The sequence below is a fragment of the Apodemus sylvaticus genome, chromosome 11, assembly GCF_947179515.1.
Source record: "Apodemus sylvaticus chromosome 11, mApoSyl1.1, whole genome shotgun sequence".
Taxonomy (NCBI): domain Eukaryota; kingdom Metazoa; phylum Chordata; class Mammalia; order Rodentia; family Muridae; genus Apodemus; species Apodemus sylvaticus.
The window spans coordinates 81,588,649-81,602,719 of NC_067482.1; the positions used below are offsets into that span (position 1 = coordinate 81,588,649).

At 45.9% G+C, this 14,071-nt stretch overlaps 1 long non-coding RNA gene and 1 other non-coding gene across 4 annotated transcripts; both read right to left on the reverse strand.

The window, feature by feature from the left end:
* Positions 1-951: 951 nt before the first annotated feature.
* Positions 952-3,749, reverse strand: LOC127695848 (uncharacterized). 3 transcript variants are annotated; one of them, XR_007980125.1, is made up of 5 exons: positions 3,577-3,749; positions 3,261-3,332; positions 2,683-2,808; positions 1,747-1,828; positions 952-1,241 (listed from the first exon to the last, which is right to left on the reverse strand). It is a non-coding gene; the product is annotated as an uncharacterized LOC127695848 (long non-coding RNA). The 3 variants fall into 3 exon arrangements; XR_007980124.1 differs by having other exon boundaries at positions 1,747-1,833; positions 2,683-2,791; positions 3,577-3,747; XR_007980123.1 differs by having other exon boundaries at positions 1,747-1,833; positions 3,577-3,746.
* LOC127696890 (small nucleolar RNA SNORA9) lies at positions 2,974-3,106 on the reverse strand. The gene has a single exon (XR_007980339.1). It is a non-coding gene; the product is annotated as a small nucleolar RNA SNORA9 (small nucleolar RNA).
* Positions 3,750-14,071: the final 10,322 nt, after the last annotated feature.

A 14,071-nucleotide genomic window follows, 5' to 3' on the forward strand; every position in this document is an offset into this window, starting at 1 on the left:
TTCCTACCATCATTTGTGTAAGCAATCCTTCCTATAGGAACACCCATGGACAGACTATACTTTTAGGCTGAATAGTTCGACACTCAGAAACATTCCTTCCTATTCTTGATCCTGACACTTACTTACTGGTATATGAAGACTAAGATAGGGGTTTTCAAATGCTCAAAACTTGCTTCCATTTGTCTTGTGCACTGGTGCTCAAGGAAGCTGTTAGGTGTCAGAGCCCCTGGAGCAAGAGATTTTTTTTTTTGAGACAGGGTTTCTCTGTGTAGCACTGGCTGTCCTGTAACTGATTATGTAGACCAGGCTGTCCTGGAACTAAGAATTCCGCCTACCTCTGCCTCCCAAGTGCTGGGATTAAAGGGTGCGCCACCACCACAAGAATTTCAAATGGTTGAGCCATCCTGTGGGTGCTCAGAATTGAACCTGGGTGGCAGCAGCAGCCTTGCCTGTCCTGGGACTCACTTTGCAAACCAGGATGGCCTCAAACTCATGCCAGGACCTACCTCCTCTACAGTGCTGAGATTACAGGAGTGCCCAACCACTGCCTAAGCTAAACTATGCACTTCTGGTTGGGAATAGCCAGGGATGCCAGGTTATCTTCTAGAACTGCAGTTACCTGCCTGATACAGGTACTAGAAGGAAGCACATACCCTTGACTGTTAAGCCCTCAACCTCAAGTTTCTTTAAGCCAAGAGCAGATCCTCAGGATCTCAGGCACAGTCCCTCATTGCCCCCAACTAAGTCTTGATATGACTGCCACTCCACACCCATTCAACCAGGTGCAAGTTCCAAACTGTCATTTAAAGTACATATCCAGGCACATGCAATCATCAGCTGCATGTGCTGGACCGAGATGCAAATGTCTTGGTTCATCTGGGCTGCCACCAGAGCCAGTTTTTTGTTTTTGTTTTTTTAGCAAATGTAATGTGGAAAGAAAACAGGCTAAGATGAATCATAGATAAAAATCAATTTATTTGGGGGGGAGGGGGAAGACCGGGGACTGGGTCTTTTTGTACCCCAGTCTGATCTGATCTTCTTGCCTTTGGAGGTATTCTGATTAGCATGTGTGCTTTCCTCTAACAGGCTGCAATGCCCATGGTTTTATTCTGCTCAGATGCCAGACAATGGGCCAGCTGGGGTCCTGATTCAAAACCTGAAGGAATCTGGGAGGACAATGACAAAGAATGAAGCTCAGGCTAAGGGAGGCTGCAACACAGCTGGAGTCTTAGCTTCTGCATCTGCAAAGATAAGAAACACCAAGTTATGCTGTGAAGAGCATCCCTCGCCATCCTAGACTAAGGCTGCTGTGAGGGGCAGTGACAAAGCCCAACTCTAGTCTGAGCCTTGCCGGCACCCGAGTGAGGCAATAGGCCTGTGGCCCACTCCCACTCCACCTAGACACATGACCTCCTCACGCTGAAATCAAACCAGAGGCAAATGTCAGCTACAAGAATCAGGTCCCAGGAAGTCTATTTCGAAATAGTTTCATAAGCGTCAACACAGCTAACCTTTCTGAAATTCAATCACATGACTTGCAACATGGAAAGGTCAAAGAGGTTTTTTTGTTGTTAAGTTTTTTAAATACATCTTTTTAGCCAGGTGACTGAGTCACAGACAACTACTAGGTCAGACAGCAGTGGAGCCTGAGCTCAGGAGTCCAAAGCCACCCTTGGCTACAGCTCCGAGGCCAGTGAATTCACAGGAGACACTACCTCTGACCTGAGTGTCGTCTTGCACCCTTACCTCTCTAGCGGAAGTTCCACAAACAGCCCGATGGCCTCTGAAGCGCCATCAAGCCTCTTCTAGCTCCAGCATCTTAGGTTTCCTAGACTGAAGGAAGAGTCAGTGAGCTGAATTTATATCACTAAGCTTGTCCGTGCCCCACGCACCCCCCCACCGGCTCACCGGAGTTCCAGAACAGACTGGCTGTAAGTCTAGAGATGCCCCCTATCAAATTTCAACCTCCCAACCCCTGGACACACAACCACTTCACACAGTAATGGGTCAAAGACACAGCCTCAACAGGTAAAAGCACCACTTGCTAGCACGCCTTACGAATTTAATCTCTAGGCCCCCCACCAAGTGGGAAAGGGGAAAACCAATTCCTTCAAGTCGTTCTCGGCCATCCATGGGCCCATACACATGGACATACACACAAAAGAAATAGAATTAAAGGTTTGACTTAAGGGGCAGGAGAGATGGCTCAGCGGTTAAGAGCACCGACTGCTCTTCCAGAGGTCCTGAGTTCAGTTCCCAGCAACCACGTGGTGAGCTCAACCATCTGTAATGGGATCTGATGCCCCCCTCTGGTGCGTCTGAAGATCGTGTGTTCATATATGTGAAATAGGGTCTGGTGTGGTGGCATACACCCTTAATCCCAGCACTTGGGAGGCAGCGGCAAGCAGATCTGGGTTCACAGAAACCCCTGGCATGAAACACACCCCCACCAAGCATGAAGGTCCATGCTTGAGGATTGGAGTTCAAAGCCACCCTCATCTAACTGGCAAAAAAAAAAAAAAAAAAAAAAAAAATCCTCCCATCAATGCCTTCCTCTACCGGAGGTATTCCTTAGGTATTGGCACATTGGCCAGGTTTCTATCATCTGCAGCCTCTCTTCTCTGCCCCTGATTTTGTTTTCTAAGAACCAGGCCCAGGGCCCTCATGGAGCCAGAACCATACCTTGAGTTTTATTTGCACACCGGGGACCAAACTCAAGTTGTATTTTGTAATTGCTTTAAGATTTTCCTTCACTTCCGGAATTCCAGGTCGGAAAGAACCACCGAGAAACCTTGCATCAAAAGAAAACTAACCAAAGCAAAAAACAAAAAGAAACGACTAATTTGCACCTGCACCATGTGCAGAACTTTCATCACAAAAAACAAACAAACAAACAAACAAAAAACCCAGGAAAAGTGCGCACTGTAAATTCTACCCGCTTGTAACTTAACCCACGTGGCAGGCATTTGCTTGCATTGTCCGAAATTTCTATAACCTTGCTCTGGAGAGAGCAGGGCAAGGCCTCAAACCACTTCAAAATTGTTCTGGCAAGCACTGTAGGAATGCACAGGGTCACTGCAGACCCAAGCACGCTGGAGGCTTGCTAAGTGCATCACTTGAACCTGCACAACCCACACTGCAGTCTCCCAGGCAGAGAATTCGTCCTGAAAGTGAATTTAAGATACGGAGTTTGGCTTCAGAGGCCTCAAATAACCTCTATTCTGGCTGAAGAGGCCACCTTGCTTTCACAACTGACTTACCAGGGCATCTTCCAGAAGAGCTCGGTCATCCCTTCCAGGCTGTGGGGCCACTCACCTGGCCTCGATGTCCACCTAGGAAGGGAGACAAGACGCATTCAGCCCCTGTGCGTATCACTCAGTTCTAGCCCCTCCAAACGTTCTCTCGCAAAAGACATCTCTTAAGGGGATTTCTGCTAGCTTCGTCAGGACTCGCTGGGGTTTGAAAGAAATCCCCAGACACAGGCCTAAATCACCCGGTGGCACGTGTCTCCCCCGGGGAAAACGTCCCTGCCCCACCGCAGGCTGACCTCGTGCCACGGAGCTCCGCCATCCCTACCTGGACTCGGAATACCCCTGCACTGCGCCTGTGCCCTGATGACGGAAGATGCAGAAAAGGTGAGGGCCGCAGGACAAGCGAGGAAAGACTCGCCAGCCATGGCTGCCAGACGAGTACGCACACGTGTGCTTAAAGTTATGGCCGCAGCAGCGAGCCGCGCATGCGTAACATCACCACTCAGCCCCGCCCGAAGCAGCTTGCACTGGCTCAAGGACGTTACGTCAGCGGTCCCGGGGCGTGGCCTCGAGCGCGGGCTGAGCTGAGCGGGCTGCACCCGCTGGGCCCGCCCTGGTGGTGGCGGTTGACCACATGCGGACCTCTACCCCGGAGGCCGCCTTCTGCATCACATCCTCTTAGTAATACGGGAGCCACAGCTAGGCCCTGGAACAGGACTTAGCCAGGGCAGCTCAGGCTGTCCCAACCAGGCGGGCGCCGCGGCTGGGAAAGCCCGGGAAACACTTGGGAAAGTGATGTGCATGGACCAGCAAATGAAAGAGAGCAGGAAAGAAAACCTCGGTCAACCTTGTCTTCCAGAATCTTTATTTTCTTTACATTTTGCTTTTGTTTTGTTTTTCAAGGTTTCTCTGTGTAGCTCTGGCTGTCCTGGAACTCACTCTATAAAACAGGCTGGCCTCCAACTCAGAGATCTACCTGCCTCTACCCCCGACCCCCACCCAGTGTTAGATTAAAGGCAGGCAACACCACTGCCCTTCTTTTCTAAATATATGTCTGCCTTTTCCCCCACTTCCAACATGGACTGCTTCATGAATTTGCTGCAAAAACAAGCACCACAAGAACCAAGGATTTGGGGTTGTGTTTGTTTTTGTTTTTTCCAGATGGTTTCTCTGTATTGCCCTGGCTGTCCTGGATCTCACTCTGTAGACCAGGCTAGCCTCAAACTCAGAAATCCTCTAGCTATAATTTAAAAAATTAATCCCTACTTGTGTTAGTCATTAATTTTTTTTAAAGATTTTATTTTATTTATATGAGCACATTGTAGCTGTTTTCAGACACACTAGAAGAGGGCATCAGATTCCGTTAGAGATGATTGTGAGCCATCATGTGGTTGCTGGGAATTGAACTCAGGACCTCTGGAAGAGCATTCAGTGCTCTTTACCATAGAGCCATCTCTCCAGCCCAGTCATTAATTTTTTAAAATTATTTTATTTGTATGTGTCTTAGTTAGGGTTTCTATTTCTGCCTCTGCCTCCCAAGTGCTGGGGTTAAAGGTGTGTGCCACCACTGCCCGGCTCTTTTCTTTCTTTTGGAGGTGGGTGTCTTAAGTTTCTGGTGACACAAAACAGAGGCTCACACCTAAAAAGGAGTTAAGACTTGATTTTTGGTCCAGGGAGGTGGATCTGCAGCTAAAGGCCCTTGCCATGAAGGCTAAGTTTGAACCCCAGAAACCATAAGGTGGAAGGAAAACGGGCTTCATCAAATTGTTTGCACACTCCACTTGAAGGCTGTGGGATACGCATGCCTACGTAGTGGACACACACACACAAATGTAAAAATAAAAATTACAGCCGGGCGCGGTGGTGGCACATGCCTGTAATTCCAGAAATCTGGGAGGCATAGGCAGGCCTGGTCTACCGAGTGAGTTCCAGGACAGCCAGGGCTATACAGAGAAACCCTGTCTCGAAAAAAACCAAAGTCCAAAAATAAATAAATAAAAATTACAAAGAGTTTATAATTGGTGCTGCAAAGATGGCTCAGTAATTAAAAGGTCCACCTTTACAGAGGACCTAGATTCAATTCCCAGCACCCACATGGTGATCTTTAACTTTTTTTTTTTTTTTTTTTTGGTTTTTTTGAGACAGGGTTTCTCTGTTTAGCCCTGGCTGTCCTGGAACTCACTCTGTAGACCAGGCTGGCCTCGAACTCAGAAATCCACCTGCCTCTGCCTCCCAAGTGCTGGGATTACAGGCATGTGCCACCATGCCTGGCAACAGTAATCTTTAACTTTAGTTCCAGGATTCTACACATTCAAGTAGTGGGGATTACAATCCTGGCTCACCAGGCCCAACTTGGAGTCATCTTTTCTAAACGTACTTATCAAGGGACTGGAGACTCCATCTTTCAATGATTTAATGACAAGAACTTGTTCCTTGACTCCAAATTGCAAACCCTGCCTGTCTGGGGCTCACTGGGTAAAGCACTGACACCAAGCCTGAAGACCTGAGTTTGACCCCTTGCATGCTCATGGTGGAAAGAGAGGAACAAGTCCTACAAGTTGTTCTTTGCACTCCCATGTAAAGTGTGGCATGTACATACACATTAAATAGCTATAATTTAAAAACTTAATCCCTACTTGTGTTAGTCATTAATTTTTTAAAATTATTTTATTTGTATGTGTCTTAGTTAGGATTTCTATTTCTGTCATAAAATACCATGACTAAAAGCAACTTGGGGAGGAACAGGTTTATTTCACTTACAGTTTCAAATAACAGTTCATTATCAAAAGCAGCAAGGACAGAAACTGAAGCAGGTCAGGGACTTGGGGGCAGAGCTGATGCAAAGGCCATGGAGGGGTCGCTGCCTTGCTCGTCATGGCTTGCTCAGCCTGCTTTTTGTAATTTTTTTCAGGCTTATATCTGTAGGAAACCAGAATATGCCACCCCAGATATGATTATAGAAATCACGGACTTTTTATAGTCACAGGATAAAAGAAACTCATGGATCGAGGCCCTTTTCACATTGTTATCAGTTTGGATGAACATGTGCCCCTGTGACTTGTGTCTTAGAACGCTTGAGTCTTGCTGGGTAACGCTGTTTTGGGAAGTTTAAGAGCATACTCCCTCTTGTTGGAGGGAGTATGTACTGGAGGAGGGCTTTGAGAGTTTAAAAACTCTTGCATTTCTGGTTCATCCTCTCTGCTTTGTGCTTACAACTCAAGTCATGAACTCTCTGGGCTGGAGAGATGGATGGTTCAGTGGTTATGAGCACTGGATGTTCCCAAAGTCCCAAGTTCAATTTCCAGCAACCACATGGTGGCTCACAACCATCTGTAGTGGGAACTGGTGCCTCTTTCTGGCATGCATGAAATAAATAAATCTTTAAAAACAAACCAAAATGAGCTGGCAGCTTCATGCTTCGGCTTCCATGCATGCTAAGTCACTCACCTTTAGAGTGATGGACTCTGGAGCCATGCGCCCAAATAAACGCTTTCTTCTACAAGTTGTTTCGCTCATGATGTTTTATTACAGTAACAGAGAAGAAACTAACATAAAATTCATTGGTAGAAATAACAGGCAGTGGTGGCGCCTGCTTTTAATCCCAGCACTTGGGAGGCAGAGGCAGGCAGATTTCTGAGTTCAAGGCCAACTTGGTCTATAGAGGGAGTTCCAGGACAGCCAGGGCTACACAGAGGAACCCTGTCTCTAGAAAAAAAGAAAGAAAGAAAAAAAAGAAAAAAGAAAGAAAGAAATAACAGGCAGCCAGGTAGTATCAGTTGGTTTTTTGAGACAAGGTCTCATGTACCCGGGCTAGCCTTGATCTTGCTATGACCTTGAAATACTGATCCTCCTACCTCTGATCCTAAGAAGATTATGTTGGTGTGCGGTCATGCCTGGCCTCTTTTGCTCAGTGTAGATCGAAGTCAAAAGTGGGCAAAGTGCAGCTTCCCTGGTGTAGCCACTCTGGGCTCTGACTGTCAGCAGCACTCAGTTCTCAGTGGCTCTGCCCACATCCAGAGCCTGGATTCCATCTGCAGTATTCCTGGCAGCTGGAGCCAGGAGCTCTTCCTGCGGTTTTCTACCAGGCCCTTCCTGGAGCTTCTGCTGTAGTTATTGGAGACTGGATGGCAGACTACTCGGGGTTAATAGTCCTGGATGTTATCAACTCCTTAATGGTAACAAGATAAACCTGCTCTACTTGAGATAGAAATCATGAACCGGCAAAGTAAACCATCCCAAAGTGGTCTTGCTGTGATTGATTCGGTGTGTACAGAGCAGAGGCCATCCCTGGATTGGTCTGATTTGGGTGAGGGGAATGTTGTATTCGTTTGTTTCTGTACTCACTTTGGTTATTTTGAGACAGGTTTTCACTCTACAGTCCTGAGAGGACTGGTAGACTGAGACTCACCAGGCAGACCATATTGGTCTCAAAATCAGCCAGGTCACTAAATCAGGGAGGTAGAGTTGAAAGGGTGATAATTTATCAGGCTTGAGATCAGCCCTGACGAAAGACAGAAAGAAGAAGAAAGAAAGAAAGAAAGAAAGAAAGAAAGAAAGAAAGAAAGAAAGAAAGAAAGAAAGAAAGAAAGAAAGGAAGGAAGGAAGGAAGAAAGAAAGGAAAGAAAGGAAGGAAGGAAGAAAGGAAGAAAGGAAGGAAGGAAGGAAGGAAGGAAGGAAGAAAGAAAGAAAGAAAGAAAGGAAGGAAGGAAGGAAGGAAGGAAGGAAGAAAGAAAGACAGAAAGAAAGAAAGACAGAAAGAAAGACAGAAAGACAGACAGAAAGACAGAAAGAAAGAAAGAAAGAAAGAAAGAAAAAGAAAGGAAGGAAGGAAGGAAGAAAGAAAGAAAGGAAAGAAAGGAAGGAAGGAAGAAAGGAAGAAAGGAAGGAAGAAAGAAAGAAAGAAAGGAAGGAAGAAAGAAAGAAAGAAAGGAAGGAAGAAAGAAAGAAAGGAAGGAAGGAAGAAAGAAAGAAAGAGAAAGAGAGAGAGAGAGAGAAGGAGAGAGAGAGAGAACTCATGAATCTTTGAGAATAAGGATATTTTGCAACAGTGCCTTGGAGAAATGAGACTGTATTATGATTCTAGCTGCCTGTTATTTCTACCAATGAATTTTATGTTAGTTTCTTCTCTGTTACTGTAATAAAACATCATGAGCGAAACAACTTGTAGAAGAAAGCGTTTATTTGGGCGCATGGTTCCAGAGTCCATCACTCTAAAGGTGAGAGACTTAACATGCATGGAGGCCGAGGCAGAAAGCTGCGAGCTCATTTTGGTTTGTTTTTAAAGATTTATTTATTTCATGCATGCTAGAAAGAGGCACCAGTTCCCACTACAGATGGTTGTGAGCCACCATGTGGTTGCTGGAAATTGAACTTGGGACTTTGGGAACATCATCCAGTGCTCATAACCGCTGAACATCCATCTCTCCAGCCCAGAGAGTTCATGACTTGAGTTGTAAGCACAAAGCAGAGAGGATGAACCAGAAATTCAGGAGTTTTTAAACTCTCAAAGCTCTCCTCCAGTACATACTCCCTCCAACAAGAGGGAGTATGCTCTTAAACCTCCCAAAACAGCCTTATCCAGCAAGACTCAAGCGTTCGAAGACACAATCAGACCATTTATTTATACACTGGGGAGTCCAACCCACAACCTGCAGCAGGTTGCCTAAGAAACCAACTCTTAGCTACAGACATTGTCACAGGAAGCCAGCTTGCTGTAAGTCAGACTTGCAGGAAGCCGGGTGCTCTCTGGTAACAATCGAAAAGTCAATCTATAACTTCTCTGCCAGGTCCAAATATTCAGGACCTGATTAATCATTGACAGCTTTCCTAATTTATACCCTTGCTTCAGATTTAAGATGAGCTAGAAGACAGATATGTTCCTCTATCCAAAATATGAGAGAGCACATAGTGGACAGACCATAATCAGATGTGTGAACAGATGCCCACAGTGGACAGACCAAACGTGTGAGGGGCACACCGCAGGCTGGCCTTCTGTGTGAGCTGTCCACAGTGGATGGCTTCTAACCAAGTGTGGATGTATCCAGAGGACAGACTCCAAGTATCTAATCAGGGCCTCCTCCTCCCCATCCCTGCCGTGTCCTTGTCTTTGTCTTTTAGGTTTGAGTTTGTTTGCTTGTTTACTTTGAGACAGAGACTTGCTGTGTACTCCTGCTGGGCTCAAACCTCAAACTCCTGGCAATTTTTTTTTTCTCTTCAGCCTCTTTCATACCAAGATGTACCAAGCCTGTTGAGAGCACAGCATGAAGATCTCCAGGAAAAACATGATGGTGAGGACACAGGATTGTCCTCCTAAAGGAATGAGTGTAAAACCTGTTCTTCCATCGCCTGGAGCTGGTGGTGCGCACCTGTAATCCTAGCACTCTGGGAGGCAGAGGCAGGCAGATTTCTGAGTTTGAGGCCAGCCTGGTCTACAGAGTGAGTTCCAGGACAGCCAGGGCTACACAGAGAAACCCTGTCTCGAAAAAAACCAAATCCAAAAAACCAAAACAAACAAGCAAACAAACAAACCTGTTCTTCCATCTAGAAAGGTGGGAATTGGAGGTGGTTACTAGCCTGGTGATCTGCATGACCTGTTGGACCAGGCCATACCAAGTTCCTATAGCCAGGAGTAAAGATACCTAGTAATCTAAATGACCCTTTCAGTCCAGGGGGCTCCACAAGCTTCTACAACAAGGACCAGATATACCTAATATTCTAAATGACTCTTACATTATCTGTATAGCCAGAGACTCCCCTAAGCTCCCAGAATTAGGACCAGAGGTAGCTAATAGCCCATATGACCTCTACACTATCCGTATGACAGAGACCAGGCTGTATTCTTCCTTGGGCCTTTAAGCTAATACAAGTATTCTATCTCCAGAATCCTCCTCCTCCTCCTCCTTCATCTTTTTGTTTTTTTTTGGATTTGGTTTTTTTTTGAGACAGGGTTTCTCTGTATAGCCCTGGCTGTCCTGGAACTCACTCTGTACACCAGGCTGGCCTAAAACTCAGAAATCTGCCTGCCTCTGCCTCCCAAGTGCTGGGATTACAGGCGTGTGCCACCATTGCCCGGCTCAGAATCCATCTTCTTGGAAAAAATAATGTGTACCCTGAGTTGAGTTTCAATATAATTAATGTTTCCTTGTGCACCAGGGATTGTTTTGCATCAGGATACTTTCCCCCAAATTATACTGGGTTTAAATATACTGGCAGTAAATCTCCTGGCAGCAGACTCTCTAGAAGTTTTGATCCCAAGCCGGGTGTGGTGGTGCACGCCTGTAATCCCAGCACTTGAGAGGCAGAGGCAGGTGGATTTCTGAGTTCCAGGCCAGCCTGGTCTACAGAGTGAGTTCCAGGACAGCCAGGGCTACACAGAGAAACCCTGTCTCAAAAAACCAAAAAAAAAAAAAAAAAAAGTTTTGATCCAGGTTTATGAAATCAACGTGAATCGAGTTTTTTCCCCTCATGTCTTTGGGCTTCACGCACCTGCCCCTTCCTGCAGGGTTTCCCACACAAGTCTTCCTTTAACCAGGACATTTTTGTTTGTTGCTTTTTTCAGGCAGTATCTCTTGAGGCCCATGATGTCCTTGAACATGCTATGTAGCTAAGGCTGGCCTTGAGTTCCTAATCATCCTGCTTTAGCCTCCGGAGTGCTAGGATCTTGTGAGCCACATGACCAGAAATTAGAATCTTCTCAAAATGTTTTCTAGTACAAAGCTTTCCCACTCTGTGTGCCTTTGAGTCTTTAAACATGATGATTGTAGCAAACTCCCTAGTATAGCAAGCTCTGGACAAATCTCTGGAAAAGTCTCTGCTTGTTTGGTTTGGTCATTTTAATTTATTTACATAGATATCATTATATGATCATCAGCAGATGGATTTTTACTTGAAACTTGGGCTGTGTATGTAGAGATGGGGGCATGTCAAGTGGTCTCCAGGAGCTTTGGAGCTCCAGGGCAGCCTAAATGCTAAGAGAGGATGTAGTGGTATTTTCTGTGTTAACAGAATAATAAATATGGAAGAATGCAGCTCATTGGGTAGGGTGCTTGCTAAGTTAACACAAAGCACTGGGTTTGTTCCCAAACACGGAATAAACTCTGCATCTAGTGGCACATGTCAGTAATCCCAGAACTCTTGAGACAGAGGCAGGAAGATTATAAACTCAAGGCCCTTTTGTGTTAGAGACCAGATTGGATTATAGGAGACCCTATCTCAAACAAAACAAACCAAGAGAGATATATCTGGAAAGGTCCATTAATGCAGGATTGTGGAATGCCTTAAATGCCAGGCACCTGACATTAACGGAGTAAAGACTAAGTGTACACTTTTGTCTGTGTCTATGGATTGTTGCAGAAGGAAGACTCTAGGGGCACTTCCCATACCTCAGTTTGATCTGCCAACATGGTGGAAATATGCACTTCTGAGAAGTGCTAGAGGCCAGAGGGTTTCTATAGTATTATAAGCAGAATCTAAGGCTTACTGCCCCCATTACCAAAAAACAGACAGAAATTTGTAAAAGGAAATAAATCTGTTCCAGGCAGTCAGCCTTCTAGGTTTCTTTCTTTCTTTCTTTTTTTTTTTTTTGGATTTTTGGTTTTGTCGAGACAGGGTTTCTCTGTGTAGTCCTGGCTGTCCTGGAACTCACTCTGTAGACCAGGCTGGCCTCGAACTCAGAAATCTGGCTGCCTCTGCCTCCCAGAGTGCTGGGATTACAGGCGTGCGCCACCACCATCCGGCTGCCTTCTAGGTTTCTTAGTTCTTGGCTGTTTTGTCCAAGAATTTAAAATGTGGTGCTGGTTGTATTTGCCTTTCTATTGTTATGATAAAATACTGGTCCAAAACAAATGTGGGACAAAGTTTTTTTGTTTTTTTGTTTTTGTTTTTGGTTTTTTGGGTTTTTTTGGATTTGGTTTTTTTGAGACAGGGTTTCTCTGTATAGCCCTGGCTGTCCTGGAACTCACTTTGTAGACCAGGCTGGCCTCGAACTCAGAAATCTGCCTGCCTCTGCCTCCCAGAGTGCTGGGATTACAGGCGTGTGCCACCACCGCCCGGCTGGGACAAAGTTTTATTTCAGCTTGCAGGTTACAGGGAAGAAACCTGAAGGCAGAAGCTGAAGCAGAGGCCGTGGAGTGCCTCGATCCTCAGGCTTGTCAGCCTGTTTTTGTTTTTTTTTAAATAATGTATTTATTTTATGTGTATTGGTGTTTGCCTTTGGGCATGTCCGAGTGAGGGCTCCCCTGGAACTGGAGCCACAGACTGTGAGCCACCATGTGTAACCTGGGAAATGAACTGGAGTCCTCTGTAAGAGCTGCCAATGGTCTCACCTGAGTCATCTCTCCAGCCCCTATTAGGCTGCTTTTTTAGACCACCCGGATTGCCTGTCCATAGATGGCACTGCCTACAGTGAGCTGGACCCCCCCCCCCCCCATATTATCACTAATCTAGAACATTTGGAGCTGGAAAGATGGCTCAGTGTTTAAGAGAACATGATGCTTTTCCAGAGGGTCTGGGTTAAATTCCCAGCACATTATAGTTCATTAGTGTTTATAACTCCAGTTTCAGGGAATCTGATGTCCTCTTCTGCCTGCTATGGGCACTAGGAGTGCACATGCACATGTGCCACACACACACACACACACACAGAGTTACATACATGCAAGCAAAGCACTCATACACATAAAAACAATTTTTAAAACAAGTAGTAGAAAATGCCTGGCAGCCATGCCTCAGGCAATCTGATGGAAGGAAGCAATTCCTCAGCTGAGGTTCCTTTTCCCATATGACTCTAGTTTGAGTCACTTTGGTGGACACTAACGAGCACATAATGGCTCACACAGATTTGCAACAAGCAACTTTATTGGGACCAAAGCTACCGTACAGAGCTGAGCGGCCCTATGAGATAGAGTACTCAAGGCCCAACGTTTTGAGGCTTCCTTTTAGGATTCAAGAGTGGGAGCTTGGTGCCTTAGGGATATGGGATGCCCATTTCTCTAGTCTGACTGATAGGTTAGGCCAGATACTAATGTTTTCACCTGCACACATCTCTTCCTATACTACCCGATTTTAATCATGCGTACACCCAATTGTGCACTGGTGTAAATTAGTAAATGGGGAACTCTCTCTGAAAGTTTGTTTGGGGCACAGATCTACAGCACCCTGCACGCATCCCGAAAGAGCTCAGGCTGGATAATGAATGCGCCATCCTGTAGCAGGATGCATTAGAGGCAATTGAATAAAACTGTCTACATTTGATTGCATTGGGACAGAGACAGTTATACTATTTTTAGAGAGAGGAGTGTGTGCCTGATGCAGGTTTAGGTGCAAGGTTGCTAGCTGCATTATTCAGAGAGGGTGCTTGTGCACAGTGTGCGCAGTGAAGGACTGAGGTTGCATTAGTGGACAAGGGGGCAGCTCAGAACCATACTGAGTCCTAGGCTATGAAATATTTCCAATGTTTACTAGCCTCGGTGTTGTTTACAGCTGCAGTCAGAACTGGGAGAGAACAACTCCATTTCATTCAGTCTCCTCTCTAGCAACTACAGTTTGTGAAAAGATGAAATAAAACCCAGGCCATAGGGGCTAGAGCCCCGTGGCTCAGTGGTTAAGATGAGAACACTGCATAGAATAAGTATCTGTGGGGTGCTCAGCCACAAATGGAACATCTATATCACCCTCCCATCCTCCAAGCTCAGGCGCCATCTCTGAAGAGAAGGTAGAAGATTATAAAAGCCAGGGGTGCAGGGTGCTCGTATACACCTTTATTCCTAGCACTCGGGAGGCAGGGACAGCAGAGCTCTGATTTCTAGGCTAGCCTGCTCTAC